The following is a 16564-nucleotide window of genomic DNA, read 5'->3' as shown; positions in this document are numbered from 1 at the left end:
GGTTATTAGAATGAGCCCATTAGAGCTTCCCCTGTGAAATAAATGAATATCTTTCTCTACGCGACAGAACAGTTCGCGTGGGTAATCTTCTTGAACTCCGTATTGGTAAATATGCACTTATTAGCATGGCCGAACCGTTACATTTTGATACATCCGTGCTCTCATTAGTCAGTATTATATGCCTTCCAAATCAGAGTGCTATACATTGACGACCTTTGCAGTATCTATAGTGCCCCGGTTGTTTCAACGACGAGTCTCCTTTTATGGATTAGAGGAGAGGAGAACCTTAAACGAAGAGATAACTTATGATGTGCACAGCACAATGTATAGTAATCGTGACCAGGAAAGTTGGTGCAATGATTGTCCATACAATGATTAATTAGCAGGCTCTCACTTATTTAGTTCGTTACTTTGCTCCACATATTACAATCTCGAAATCGAAGGATGTCAATGCTGAAGCCACTTCTACTATGGAGCGTGTTATATTTTTTCTCTGTTCAAGAAATTCAACAAATCTTGCTAGGGAAACGAGGAACGAACCCATATGTATACTTACGTTGAGCGGCAATGGCAACGCATATTTCAACCGGAGGTTTTAACTCTGGTTAACCTCCCTGCCTTTCTCTCAATAGCATCTCTCTCCCCCCCTATCCCTTATCTGGACAAATATTTAGAAACTGCGGCTGTTGTCGAGGTTCCTGCTAAGTCGATCAGCTTCTTGAGTAATTTATGGTTTCAGCGCTGCTGCGAATTCAGCCTAGCAAAGATTTAAAAAGAAAAACGAGTTTTCAATAACTTGATTATAAAATTACAGTTATTACCTGCCTCCGATTGATCTCTTCTTTTTTATCATCATTTAGTAAACAAGCTATCAAACATCAGCTCACATATCCACACATCTGAGGAAATTTGAAAACAGGATCTACGTGTCATTGAAAGCACCTTCACCGCTTTCTTTCCGTTCGTGAGGTCTCACACGTGTTTTCTTCTTCTTACTTTTTTTTTTTTTCGACGAATGCCTTGTGTATTCCGTCATCGTTGGAGAGGTTGCATGATAAGTGCATCGCTGCAAAGGGTCGCGGCAGCCTTCGAGAGCTATTGCCGTCTCCGCATGGCGAGAAATGAACCTTTGGTCTCGTATGCAGCGATCTATGATCCCCTGCCGGGAGACTCGGGGACACACGACAATCTCTGACTCGGCGGGCGCCTGCATATCCGCTCTCGGGGAACAAAGGCAGGGCGCTGCGGAAGCCAATACTATACGGCTGGCTATTCTTAGGTGCTGCGGGCCTTTGTACAGGCTGGTTGGGGGGCGGGGGTGCACACTCCTTTATATCCTGTCTGTCGGATGCGCAATCTCAGAAGGCGAAATGCCACGTTAGTCGACCAAGATAGGAATAAGGAAGACTTCACTCCGTTGTCTGGCGCCGCTTTGGTGAATTCTGCATATGTGGTCTACAACTCGCCGTGGTTGCTTATAGCGGCTGTGGTGTTGGGCTGCTAAACACGAGGTCACGGGATTGAAATTCCGGCCACGGCGGTCGCATTTCGACGGGGCGAAAAGCGAAAACGCCCGTGTACTTAGATGTAGGTGCACGTTAAATAACTCCAGGTGGTGCCAATTTCCGGAGTCCCCCACTACACCGTGCCTCCTAATCAGATCGTGGTTATGGCATGTAGAACCCCATAATTTTTTATGTGGTTTACATTTCTTTCTACTGCAATAATAATCGAATATTTGCGGGAACGCCACATTTTCCACTCTTAAATGACCGAATCCGTGTTTATGTCTACCGGTAGTTCGAACGCGATATAGAAGGGTCGAAGTTACCACGCGGGCTCGATGTGAAGCCTTCCGAAGTTTCCGTGCATTATGCCTTATGATTGGCGATGAGGAACTGTTCATCTCATCGTGCTCGCAGGCAGGCATTACTTCACAGCCTATACCGAATAAGAGTCTTGCGTAAGCGAGCTTTCAAGACTTAGTGTCCTCCAAGCAAGTTTGCACTTAGGCTAATTGGTACATGATATTTATAACGAAAACAGGGCAAAGAACGGTACAAAATGGAGAGACAGGCTCAGCGCTATGCCTGTCTTTCTTTCTTGTTCCGCTGTTTGTGCCGTTGTCATTTTAAATACGTAGTGTCTCGTGAAGGGCTTAAAGGGACTGGAAAAGGAGTCCTACAACTGGTGATTGTCTCCCTCCGAGGCGCCGAGTCCACGAGCGTCTAGAGAAACAGCCATGCTAAAAGTGTAATAAATGTTCCCGCGGAACGACTGTTAGAATCCACCAGCTGCACTGCTATCAATTAATTGTGCTATTTAAATTAAAAGTTAAAAGAAAAGTTAATAGGTTAACATTTTCTTTTCTGAAAAAGGAAAGAGCAGTGTTATCAGACGAGTATAGGAGAAGCGTGGAAAGTACCAAATGCGCGTTTATATTCAGCGATGCAACCCCTCTAGTACCCGTTGCCATATCTTTTGAAATTTTATGAATGTGTCAATTTCAATTTGTTTACCTGCGCGTCAAGCATTCTTGCAAACGCTCGAATTTTGTAAGCTCGACACCGTTGTGTGATTACGTAGCAATTCTTGAGCGTTGTGTTATTATATTGGTTATTTTGGTGCTTTCTTTTTATGTACTGATCTGCATCACCGTCCTTATGCTGCTGCGAACCGATGTAATGGGGGATCCGGGCTCGTCGAGCAGACGAATGGCAGCTTTTATTCGCCGCTCTTTGGTCTGCTTATTCAGATATACGGGAACAAATTCATTCAATCATTCATTCCTTCATTGATTGATTGATTGATTGATTGATTGATTGATTGATTGATTGATTGATTGATTGATTGATTGATTGATTGATTGATTGATTGATTGATTGATTGATTGATTGATTGATTGATTGAAATGCCGATCAATCGATCAAGAACGCCAGGCTAGCCCCGTCAGGAGGAACATCAGCCACCACTACCCACGCTACTAAAATGTCGTTATCGCAACAATAGATTGCTCTTAACAGCATTTAACAGTGCGCTCCAATGTCTACACTTCCTCACAAGCCGGCCCAGAGGCACACAAGTGCCCATATATGGGAACTCCGCGCTTCGCAATACTACCACCACTGCTTCGAATGCGGGAAACTGGAGCTAAATTTCCAAAACTGCGTGATAAATTAGTCTGTTGAAGATATCCCTCGTACCTATTTTTATATGAACGGTTGCTGAGCTCATCGAGAACGCGATTCTGCCTATTGTTCGGGGGGCGCGTAGCTTCAGTTGGTAGCTTTCGCGGCGATAATTAGCTCCATTCGCAAGCTCGTGTTTTCCTGAGAACTGTTCATCGGAAAAACTCCGCTCGTATCCATTTTCGCATCGAGCCCGCATGTGTCTCCATCGTGCGAATGAAACACTCGACGACTTGGAAGCGAGAACAGAGAACGCGCCCTTTGTTGTATGACGCACCTGTACGCATTACGTTCGTGAGCGGCTGCTGCTGCAGGAACGTCAGCAGCTCTCCTTTCCACCGAAATGTTTTGGTCGCCCATCGCGTCTTTGGCCTATGAGCGAAATTCCATTGACGAACATGATCAGCGAATGCCTATACGGCATTACGGCTGAAGTAAAGGAGGCAAAGCAGGGAAGCAACCATGCATGCTAAGTGCAATCAACCTTACAAGCGTTCTCAGGCGGAGTCAATTATAATTGACAGACTGACCGGACACCCAAATATGTTAGTTACCCGTCGTTCAAATTGTGTTTGGTGATCTGTGGCCGAAAGCATATACCTAGTTTTTTATTTCATATTTAATACCATTGACAGAGGTGACAAATGAATACAGTGTATAATACTAACGGTTATGTTTGGGCATCATTTCAGGGGTCGTACACCGTGCGATGATCGTTCAGTTTGTGTTGATGACCCTATGGCAAATCGCAACTACGTCCTTCGTTTATCTTGTAAGAGTGCCACCGGTACACTCTCATTTGATGATCATTCATGCACGTGCTGAGATAACCTGCGCGTAAGAACGTGCTTATAGTGCTTGCGGTGGCTGGGCCAGGGGAACGTCTCATGCCAAGATCAAAGCAGACCTCTGGCTTGAGAAGGGCACCTGTATATTTTCGCGACAACAGTGCCGGCAATCAACTAACAGCCTTGTCAAACATGTCTCCTTTCCAAGTACTCACCAAGCCCATTTTTTTCGTACCTAAGAGGATTTGAAGAAAACGAGCCTTTTCACCGCAAGGTTGTCGACTGCCTTGAGAATATTCGTATTGGATAGAGCAAAGAAAAAGAAGCGTAGAAATTGAGAGGAATACACATAAAATAAATCTATGAAAAGGGGCTCACTAGAGGCCGTTCTAGTCGGCTACTTGGCCTGGATTTATTTATTTATTTATTTATTTATTTATTTACTTATTTATTTATTAACTGATTTTGATGTTGTCAATTTTGGCAGCAAATAGGGTATATCGCCGGCTTTTCTAAAATATTAATTTGTAGGAATGAAGAATGATGATGGCTCATATGAATTCTTACAGCTATTTCACGATTCCCTACATAACGAACGGTAGCCATTTCCAATGGGCTGTCGACCACTCCAGTGGAGAATTCCGATGGAGTTCAATATACAATAATTCTTAAGACGCTCATAATAAAGGACTGCTCAGTTAAAAAGCGTTGAAGTGAAAGCGAACAAAATAGCGCTTTGCTATTTACGTTATTTTAGGTCTTAAACGCACGAGAATGTGGAAGAGAAGAAAAAAAGTGAGACCGCCAGTATAATCGTTCTGCTCAAAGAACACAGACATTCTTTACAATTTTAGACTTTCTATTATATTATTGGAATGTCGAATGAATACAACGAATTACGTACCTTAGGAGTCAACGTTAACTAAATCGGCTATCTTCGTTTAGGTCGCGCGACGGTGACGACTGCGAAGTATTGGAAATTGGAAATCGAAATGTCTTATCGCTCAAGAGCCATTCGGTAGCAACGGCGAGACGATTATTAAACTTCCCACCGATCGTTCGAGCAAATTCCACGACCATTGTCGCAATGCGAGTGACCCTGGCCTTTTCCGACCGCTCACATTTCTACACCCGTAGGAAGTGCGAAGCTTCTCTACGTATATTATTGGACTAATGGTACGTTCTCTGCCTTCTCGTTTTCGTAAGGAGGGGCACGGAGTGTCAAAGAATTTGATTTCGCAGCTTGCTTTTAGCTTTGTACTTCCAAAATTTAAAAATTTCGCAAGCGCACCCCGCATACCTCCTGGTTTGGCTGCACGTCTTCTTCAAAGCAATCGTAATAACTGCGCTGCGTAGGGCCTCACACAATTTGAAATAATTTGTTCGCGCCGGCTCTTTTGTTCTGTGTAGGTTAGGTTATGGTGGTTAAGAAGAACGATGTAGTAACTCGCGTGGCTTTTTTTTCTCTGTCTTGAAGGAATTTGAAGTTCGAGTATTCATTTGACAGCACTTGGCCCGCAAGCCATTCATATTTGTTGTTCTTGTTGTCCAGGCGATACTGAAATATTTCGGCAACATTACAGATCTTCTTTTCTGAATAGCGTGCTTCGCGTATAGCGTGCCATGGAAATTCAACCACATCGGCATTATATCGCGAGCGCAAGTATCGAAATCACTTTTCATCGGAGAACGACTTTATACGTTCCTCGGCATATTGCAGTTGGCGTGAGTGCCACGCTATTTTGAAGCATGGAATAAGACACTCAACAAATAACTGAGATGGCGGTTTGTGTCAGAGGCACTCCGTGAACGCGGCACCTGATTCATCACGACAGGACCTGGAAAGTGACGACGAAAAGCTGAAAAGTGTAGTTTGCAGCAAAGCCATATTTAAAGTGAAGGGGTTTAGATAAAGTCCGTATGAAACTTAAGGATGCCAATAGAAAGCAAAATAATAATTCAAGTTATAACAATAGTCAAAAAAACTATGTGGCTCTAAAAATGCAGGGATTCGCATCTATTAAGATTCCGGACCGTGTTAAGGGGTTCCATGTTAAAATAAATTCAAACTGGCGATGGGCAATGCACCACGTCTCTCATATTTCAGTTTCAACTGGTTGGTACAGACTGTGGGGTCTCACAGGTGCTCTTGGGACAAAGGAGCGACGACACAGTAGCGAAAGCAATCACAAGGGCCTCTATTGCACCTTTGCTACACCAGTGCCAGCTAGCCGACTCGCAACCCATAGAACATGCCTGTGGGGGCGTGCCAACTCGAGGAAGCGCGACCCACCACGACTGGATAGCGAGTGAATATGTTCTCTCCCATGCTGGACACCTACGCTTAATCGTTCTCGTGTACGGTCACGCGAGCGGTGGCGAACGATCGCGTTCGTCCATTCTGGTGTCCTGCTACTAAGCCTTTTCGCAGGACGGTCCCGCGAACGGCCGAGGAGCGCGCGAAGCGCCCACGCGGCTGGCCGATCCCATGCCAAACAGGAGGAGCCCTTTCACGCCCTAGCATCCGTTAGGTGGCGATAGCAGCGCAACACTCGCGCCGTCTTTCGTGATATTCCGCAACCACACAGACCACTGCCGAGCCTTAGCTACGCGGAGAAGACAAATTACAGGAGACGCGAAAAGCCATGCGGGGAAAGCAACATATCAGCGAGACGCGTCCGAGCCGAGCACCCCCCACAAGACTTAGCGTATATAATGTATTTGCTGACTTTAAATTAACGTAAGACACAGATGCTAAATATGTGCAGGTTTTCAGGGTCTTTCGGATTTTTAGATATTTAGGGTGTCAGCATGACTTACGCTAAAAATTATTGTCCTGTCTCACTTTTGTCCGCTTTCGGTAAAGTTTTCGACATAGTTACGTTTGAATAATACTGTAGTTTTTGTCTATTGTAATGCAAGCAGCTGCCAGCATTGCATTGTTCGTGGCAAGTCTGTTGAAACCAAACTTGTATGTTTTCTGCATATGGTTGGGGTATCCTTCGCTAGGCCGTAGGCGATTTGATGCCGTGTATTTTGACCTTTCAGAGGCCTTCAATCTAGTTCCACATTGCGTGTTTCTGCAAAAAATTCTGTCCCGTATTTATCGCCAAATTTAAGGGACTACATTTCATCACGGTTGAATTACATTCGAGTTGGTGGGAAGCGTTCCGCGCTTTATGAATCGATATCTGGAGTTCCTAAAGGTTCAATTCTGGGACAGTTGTTAGTTAATACATTTATCAAACCTCTCGCATGGTCTACAACGTTCGCACTTCCTCACATAGGCTGAAGATGTCAAACTTTCCCGGGGCGATCGAAAGTGAACCTGGCAGTGTACTGCAACAAAGGGACGTGAAAATTATGTTGCTCATCGGTGTGCCAGAAATCTTCGTGTAAATTTTGACTAAACGTTTGTTATTTCGTTCAGAAGAAAGCTAAGTGTGCAGGAATATGTTTATTATTTAAATGGTTCGCCGGCCTAAAAGAACAGGCTGTGTGACCGATCTAGCCGTCCTGTTCGGTAATCGACAAATTTTAGGGAGCACGGGTCGTATATAGTGAACTTATGTTATAGATTACTAGCTGTGATCTCGAGGGCAACAAGATGTGCTGAGTCGTAAATGTGCTCTTTTATTGCATTCCTATCTCGCTCGCGCAAAGCTTGAGTTTTCCTTCAGTTGCCTGGAGCTACGCGAACTTATCTACTGCTAGGAACATTTAACACGTACCACCGTCAGCAAAAGTACACGGACCACGGATAACACGATAAAGCCGATTATTGAAGCGAAAAGCTTCACTACGCTAATCAACACCGCGCTTCGCGCGAGCCGGCGTATGTCGGAATTGGCTCCGTGAGCGTGTTCGGAGTTGGCGCAGGTGGCCACTGCCACGCGCTATGCGTCATCGTTTGACGTTCGCCGCAAGCGCGTGTTTGTCCCGGAGGCCGACTATATAACCGCCTGCCAGAGAATAGGCGTGCGCATTCAACGTGGCAGGAGAAGAGAGGGATACTACCGATACAGAGAGTTGTGTTTATGGCTGTACAGAAATCGCAAGACAATGTGCCCAACAATGATGAATAAAGAAGTTTAATAATCCTGCATAACTTATGGTATATATCATTGATAAGCAATTTGCATAACTACACAAGACACACGTATAGCATAACCATAAGCTAACCAAAGCATATCCATAAGTTGAACCGTAAGCATAACCAGAGGCTAAATCATAAAGCATATCCATAAGTTAAACCGTAAGCATATCCATAGACTAAATCATACAGCATAACCACAAGCTAAACCATAAGCATCCCCAAACCTTTTCGCTTCGAGATACCCAGCCTTAACCTTGGCTAAGCCCCAGCCAATTTTTTTCCCTCTGCCTGTGAATGCAACTTGAAATTGAAGAGTGCAGTCCAAACTTGGCGTTGCGAACTTTCCAATGTACTCGCCAGCTTCAGTTTATGCATGGTAATTACGAAGAAATTTAGTTTCTACTGCGACCCTGAGGTCCATATACTCTTGCTCACGGGTGTACATAGTCGTCTTGTTATTCTGTTTGATGGCTGTTTCCTGGGGCGCAAATATTATTCTGACTGTTAGAACGTTTAGCAAAGGTTCATTGACGTCTCACTGGCGGTATGATGAAAATATACTGATCATGTGTTTTGACTTAAAATTATGCATGGTCAGGTCTCATCCGAGAACTTGACGTCGGCACTTGCATTTTTCATGCGACAATCAGGCTTCCGGAACCCTAGCGCTTTTTTTTTTAATCTGCGAGTTCACACATATTAGCCCCATAACATGTGTCCTAACACAACAGTATGTTATACGTTCTGATACCAATATTTTCCGCACAGGTGTTTGCACTTTACATGATTCTTTTATTCCTTATTTGAGTTTCTGCAAGAAGTTGTACTTTTAGTTTGGTATCTTAAATTCAGTTCAGCGCATCATTAATGTATCTATGCTGTTCGTAGGCGCTTAGAAATGAATGAATGAATGAATGAATGACAGTGTTGTGAATGCTGGTCTTACAACTATTGCGTTTAAAAGAAAGGAAAAAAATTATGTATCATTTTCAGTCATGCTTTGCTTCTGCTTGCCATTAATAATAATTCTTAGGGTTCATAGTTGCTCTGATCATCCAAATGATAGCAACCGCTCTCTTGTACACAGGTGCACCTGGAACGTTAGTTTTCAGAAAACTTACTATCTCTGCTTAAACTTTTGTCTTTACAAAAGCTGCCTTCAGGGTATTCTTAGACACCATACCGAAAGGCTGATTTAATTATGAAAGATGACTTTTTTAAATTGCCTGTCGTATAGAATTCCCCACCCCGCTTTAGTAGCGTAAAAAAAAAAAAGATGAAGAAGAGAGGAAACGTCTGGGAATTTAATCAGTGCGAAACCTGCTGGATACCTTGTACTGTGGTAAGGCGCATAGGAAATTAATCAGGACAGACTGAGAATTAAAGTTCGTTGAGCCGTTGCATATAAACTGGCTGACGAAATTTCGCAACTAAGCATAATCATACGTTAGCTAACTACCAGTATTACGAATGCGAATAAACTGCTCAATTTGTAAAGCATACTTAAAACGCACAATTGAAGACATTCGTTCTCTATAACCATTCATAGTTATTGTTAAATTTTCTCTGCGAAGGTCGCATTCGGGCACACCTGCTGGCCGATTGCTGCAGCATACTAAAGTCATGCCGAATCACGTGTTAAGATATAGCGCATAGGCGTTCAGTGCGGTAATTCTTAACCTCAAGCCACACCTCATCGCAACTTAATCAAAATCTGTCCGAGCTGGCTGCGAATTAGAAGTCGCATTGTTCCCTACGGGAACAACGCAACCGGCTCTCACCTTAATTGACTCAAGAGAAGGCAGCCATTATTGTACATAACTCTGTAGGGGTAGCAAAGTGCGCTTCACTCATTCACAGAGCGTCGGTTGACTATTTGGGTCGCAGTTTTGTAGTGGTGCATGTAGTGGTGATTTTGCAACAGCTTCGCTAAATTAACTTTTATTCACCTTCATTAACACCAAAGGACTTGGGTTCGACTCCCATCAGAGGTCGAGGGTTCGAGTGGCTTAATTAATTTTATGTTAAATAAATGTGGCTAATTAGCTTATACTTAACAGCAAGGGTTATGGGCTAGAATTCAATAATCAACCATATTTTAATTAAGCCTGCCTTATCATGTTTGCTATCGAACGTGTTAAGCAAACGACCGATGCGGCCCGATAAGCGTTTATCCTGGTCGAATCAAGTTGCACAACATTGATGACACCGGGTAGCGTGGAGATGAGCAAGTGGCACAGTGCTTACGCATAGTTAGAATACTAGCAGAGGAGTTTCTGCGTGAATTGGTTATTCTCATTTGCCCTACGCCAGCGCCTGGTAGGACGGCACGCTTACGTTATCACAGACATCAGTCACTCGTTCCGTTTGGTCATAAAAATAGAGTACAATAGGTGGAAAGTAATCCTTCCTTCTTACAGCTCCAATTACCATTTTAATCGCATGCTCTACAAGAAGCAGTAAAAAAAGCTTATTAGAAGATATTCATTTTAGTAATATAATTGATTGTTTAACTTTGGCTCACGAGTTATGTATGAATCTGTCCGTAAATTATTGCGGTTCATTTGTAGGGTTATTATTATTATTATTATTATTAATATTATTATTATTATTATTATTATTATTATTATTATTATTATTATTATTATTATTATTATTATTATTATTATTATTATTATTATTATTATTATTATTATTATTATTATTATTATTATTATTATTATTATTACATTTAAACACGAATACTAGCATAAGGTCAAGGTCAAGGTTTAAGGTCAAGTATATACTTGACCTTAAAAGTGTAAGCGAGGAGGGGGCTGGCAACTGCCACCGAAAGGGGCACAACGCTTGCTTCAACATCCCAGAACGATGCACGCGCTACAGGATCCGCCGCATTAAAGGGCTCAGCATCAGCTTTGACCTCCTGGAGTTCTTTGCCGTGCAGCAAAAAGCGCGGTGAACTCGTGTTCTTGCAATAACCCCCCCCCCCCCCCCCCCCCCGCATGAGAAGTCGTCCTCGCTTCCGCGAATCAAACCCGGGACCTTGTGCTCAGCAGCAGCACGCCATGACCACTGAGCCACCACTACAGGTCATACAATCATACAATGAACGAAAAAAGTGCGCAGTCCAAAACCAACCATTTGCGAAAGGGCGTGTTATGTAGCAAACTCCGCCTCGATAAGTTTTCACAGAGAATTCTCCAGCAGACAGACCGTCCAGATGACTGCAGCACGAAGCTATGCGAAGGAAACCGGGAGGCCTGGTTGCTCGGGAACGCAATACCTTAGAGTTCAAAAGGCGCTCCTCGGAGATTCTAACAATACAGCCGTTGGAACTCCGCGTATGAGTTGTAATATCGCGTACCCTCAACGCGGCAGCTCTTCTACAGAATCCAATTTGGCGCTCCGTTTGGGTTGGGCTTGCTTCCGTTTTAGCTAAAGGTGGGAAAACTACATTTCGCATCAGCGATTCACATTCGCGGGAACCAAGCCGCCGTCGCAATTCTTCTTGCCGCAAGCACGACTGCGGAAGGCGTAATTAAATGCGTACTGTGTCGTTAAGAATTCCGAGCACCCCTTTGTGCATATGTGGACTAGTAACCATGGACAGTAAAGAGAAGCTTTATATGTAGTTCGAAAAGCGCTTTTTATTTCGTATTCTCCTGATTATCTCTGCTATCTTGCCGTCTTATCTCTCGCTCTAACTCTCTCTATCTGCCTCGCCTCCTTAATCCCTTCTTTGAAATCATTTCGGCACTAATATTCAATGTACTTTTCGTCCCTTTGTCTCAGTTACCGTCTTCTTTTCCGCGCACTTGAATTTTCTTTCTCTATTTTGTTTCGAGCTCATACGAAGCTGCCTGGTTCGTGGCCATGACTTCACTGCAAAACGAAAGCCGAGAAATGAAGGAGCATCATTAACTATTCTCTTTCATTCACTCTTGTTTGCCACGGGTGACGCATTAACGAGTTTCGTGCTACACCGTCACATGCTCACAGAGCTCGTCCTACGATAGAACCTGAGACGGTCTACCCACTCCCCAAGGTAACTCACTTTGAGAGCCCGATCCAACAAAATTAAAGAAAGAAATAGAAAAAAAGCAGAAAAATAAAGGGGGGCGGGGGTGCGCGCTAATTTCCTTGCGTGCCGCCGACGCTTATTGGATTTCATTGCATCCCCATTAGGAGACACTGTCTTTCGTAGAGTGATTCCCTTGGCACGACGACACTTCTAAGCAGACTAGGCCCTTCTTTGCCAAGTGTGTTCCAACGTGATTACTGCAATTAGCTCGGGTAAAGTTACGTAGGCGCAGATTTACACGGTTGGTGTAATGGCAAACGCATGACTCCGCAATAATGTATTTCTGTCGTGTTCTGTCGAGCGCGGACGCTAGGCAGAGGGAAGCAGATATTTAGAGAACCGCCTAACTGCGTCGCTTTCATTCCATGCTTCTTCGCTTCTCATTGGCGCGCCCTAATTAAACGACACCTGTCTCGTTACTCTGCATTTGACTGCTTTTCTAAGCTTGATTGCTCACGTTCTGCTGCGCCCGATATAAAGCATTCCAGTTAGTCTTGCTGCGTTTTCGTTTGCCTCAACAGATATAAACTTTTCGTACGTGCAGAATTAGATTCTATTGTAGTCCCAAATCGTGGTTGGAATTATGTCGGCCATTCACGGCATTGTTAATGGGATGCGATTACCACCACTAGATCGTTACCAGCCAGCCCGTCGAGCATTGTTTAGCTGTCTTTCGCCATTTAAAATTGCATCCCTGCTTGCTTAATTGTGGTACTTTACTGCATTAAGTGTAGCCAATCTGCGTTTTTGCTCCGTTTCAAGAGCTCCATGGGATTGTGTGAAACGATTACTGCCGTTACTGGAACTCGAGGCCCAGCTCATATGCAATAGCCCCACTAACATACCACATGTCTGTCTGTATACTGGATAGGCAATGGCGAGCTTACTGTATACGTTAAAAGGCGCTAAATGTGTCCGAACTTGTAGTAGTTAGGAACATGGCTTGTTCCATGCGGAAAGAGAGGCAGCTTAAGAGGAACACAACAACAACAAAAAAGTCGGGCTGCTCGATCGTACCGCGAAGCGACATGTTGCGATAGCTTCTAACTACCTCGTTCTCCCTCTACCACTTTTCTTTTTTCTCTATCGTTTCTCCTAATGATCGGCTCAAATCTTATTTTTGCACATTTGGTACATCGCAGGCAATTTGGGGGTGTCTCGTCTTTTCCGAACGAAAAAAGAAGAGTACAGAGGGGTAAAATATTTTTTTTTTGACCGTATGTTCTTCATTAAAACAAGCTTTTGCTAAGTTTACTGGAATTCGTACGATCACCGCAAATTAGTCGCATTTGCATTTAAGATCGCGTCGGTACCGTGGCCGAGTGCTTCGAGCCATGGCGTCAAAACTGATAAAAAAGAGGATCCCAATCCCGTCGGCTGTCCTGAACGAAGTGCTTTCTTTGTGCCTTTCAAGTTGCGTGACATGTCCGCATCGGTCTCTTGTTGGTCATGCTCACAAGATGACGTGCCCGAGAGCATCTATACGCTTCTGAGACCCTCAGCACTCGGGGGTTCAGGTTAGGTCACCTCAAAAAACTGAGGCTGGTGAGCCCTCCAGCAACAATGAAAGTAATCAAAAAATAGGTTTGCAAGTAGGACGTGGTTGGCGATGGTCTCAATTGGCACTACTAATGCGGTCATATGGTCTATTAAAAAAGTTACGGTAACCAAACGGCACGTTCTGCTGGTTCTGCAGTTACCCACATACCAGGCAATCAGTGATAAAGATGAAAGAAAATCCGAGCCCACCTAAGCACTTCTTAGGAGTTGTGAATACGTTATAATGCGAAAGCGTTATATGCTCCATAACGCGAGAATATAGTACAGAAATATTGCGCCAAAAATGGCCGACGGCGCGAAGAGTAAAAAACGCCTCACGAAATGCTCGGATTGATGTCAAGTTTCTCACGGAGGTTCCTGTAAAACAAAGTATATTATTGATTTGGAAACAAAATATGGTAAATTTTGGTCTGGGCGGGAATTGAACCCGGGACTCCGAGGGGGCGAGACGAGCACGTCTGTCGAGAGCACGGTGGCTCCATGGTTCTCGTTGACTAAAGGCATAGAGTTTCCTACAAAAAAACTAGAGTGAACTCTGGCGCTGCAGCCGTTGTCCTACCATGGGAATGATGGGAAGTACATGGATTTGTCTGATCTTCGTGCTTGTGGATTCAGACGTTCTTAAGGCTTTGTATATTACGCTATATAAATCTTATTGTCGTATATTTCAGCGCAATCTACATTCTTCGAAGTGCAGAAGGTGCCGGGTACGCGTACAATTGCTATTAATTGCAACGATTGAGCTTGTCCAGGTGGCCAAATCTAAACGCGCCGAGCGTCTCAAGGCACTGGCATGGCCGCGATAAATTCATAAGGACGTTTCATTCGCCTGTCGATACATGCGTCCGTGGCTTAATGGTTTCAATACCCGGCTTCTGTGCTAGAGTCCCTGTGCTCGAATCCTGCCGTCTGGCAACTTTAATGATGGTTATCTAATTGCTTATTACGGAATACACTGTTGAAAATGATGAGTTTAGAAAGTCACAAAGCAGTTTGAAGCCAAAAGGACGAAGTTTAGGCAAATCCATGTACTTCCCATAATTCCCATGCTGGGACAACCGCTCCCATTGCAGCTCCCATAGACACTAGCGCCAGAGTTCCCTCTAGTAATTTTTGTAGGAAACTCTATGACTAAAGGTTTGCCCAGTGCGTTCGTCATTGCAGATGTGACTGCGCAACGAATGGGGACGAGGGGCGCCCCGTCACAAGTGCGTAAAATTAAAAAAAGCATTAATGCTCAATTGAACGGCGCTGAGCGTTCCTTCGACTGACAAACTCCTCGCGGCCAAGCAAGCGCGTTGATATGCTTGGCGCGCTTTGATTTGGCCTTGCCGAGGCCCATTTAGAACGCAGGCAAGAGCTTGGCGGACCAGGAACGCGTGGAGAAAAAACATTGCGCCAAAGCAACTATTATGATTGCGCATTCCCACGCGTAAGTAGTCTTAAGCGTCTCTGCCGAATTTTTTGCCGTGTTTTCACTCTTTACGCCGTCGACCATCTTTAGTACTATCTTTCTGTCACGCCGACTAGGACGGATCTGCTCTCAATAGGGCATATAGTGCATTCGAATTAATAATGAAAAGGTGCGAAGACGCTCGAGTGGTAATACATAGGTAGAATATGACTTTCATGGAAGGGTGCCTACGGTAAAGCTTTCAGAGAAGATCACTGCAATGATGCGTAACTCCATGGCGCAGACAACAATTTCTGCACTGAAAGAACGATCGTCAAGGCGATTCATCGCCGACCTCCGAGCAATGTGCACCACAGGTCCACTGTTCCATTGGACAGAAAATAAGGTGGACGATATAGACTTTTTAACTCACCCGCAACAAAGAGAGTCCCAGTTGTGCCTGTTGCAATCGTGCGCGGCATCGCGCAATGTTTTTTTCCGTTGCCGCTCCAGCGAGTCGAGTCAGGTTAACTAACTTTTCCGCACCACCAAGTCGCTTCCGAGTCCGGAGCGCTTCTCCCTCCCGCAGACAGCGGTGTGTCAACTGCTGCGGTCTCCGCGAGTAGGCAACAGCCTGCGGAGAGCGCGGAGTTTGCACCGCGCGCTCGCCCTTCGGCTCCACGGCGCCGCGCGTGCGCAGGAGCTAGCTGCTGCTGGCGTCGTGCTCTCTCACAAACGGAAGCACTCCCCCGCTTCATTCATCCCCTCGGCTCAGCGCTCGCGTCCTCCTCTCGTAGACAAAGCTGCGTGCGACGACTCTGACCGCGAGGGGAGCCGTGAACACACCATCTGTGATGGTAATGATATCTGTAGATTTATGGTTCAAGGGCTACGGACGGCCAAAGAGCGCCAACACGTTCTTCGTCTGGTTTCGATTAAGCGTACTGAGAGTATCGTTCGTGGCTGCGCTAGCCTAGCCCTGGCGACAGGCCACTTTCGGAACGAATGGTTTTGGATTGCTGGCCTCATCATCCTGCGCACCAGACTGCGGTCAAAGCGTTGCTATGTTTCTTATTGATAACAGGTTTATACAAACGACTTCAGCACTCACTGGCGATAACGGCAGTGCTGTACTGCGATCGTGAGAGTGAAGAATGAGGGGAATGCAGAGACTTGATTTTTTTGCTAGTTACAGTCGTACATAGAAAACACCGAATGAAGTCAGAATATGCGCAGTGGGAATTCGCCGTTATATTTATACGGAATGTTTGATTAAAATATTGTGGCACAACTTATCTCACAACGACTATATATGTTGACGCAATTAGTATTGGAGCAATGTACTGACACACCGTATTTCTGAAGCGATGTTTTCTTTAAGGTGAAAGCTTAAGTGGCTCCCACTCCCGATGGCGTGAAAAACGCGGCGTGCTGTACAGAAAGTAGCGTGAGCTCGCC

The 16564-nt window shown here is 44.7% G+C and overlaps 1 protein-coding gene across 1 annotated transcript in view; it reads right to left on the bottom strand.

Annotated features, from left to right (window-relative positions):
* The window catches only part of LOC142571834 (oxytocin receptor-like), a 59649-nt gene extending 43937 nt beyond the window's left edge, over nt 1–15712 (bottom strand). The window contains exon 1 of the mRNA XM_075680477.1: nt 15540–15712. The gene's annotated coding sequence lies outside the window, so the exon portion shown is untranslated. The remainder of the gene's footprint in view (nt 1–15539) is intronic.
* Between the last annotated feature and the right edge of the window lie 852 nt (nt 15713–16564).

Source organism: Dermacentor variabilis, chromosome 2 (assembly GCF_050947875.1).
Source record: "Dermacentor variabilis isolate Ectoservices chromosome 2, ASM5094787v1, whole genome shotgun sequence".
In the NCBI taxonomy this organism is placed as follows: Eukaryota; Metazoa; Arthropoda; class Arachnida; order Ixodida; family Ixodidae; genus Dermacentor; species Dermacentor variabilis.
Note: the sequence above shows the minus strand (reverse complement) of the source record. Positions and strands in the feature narration are given on the sequence as shown.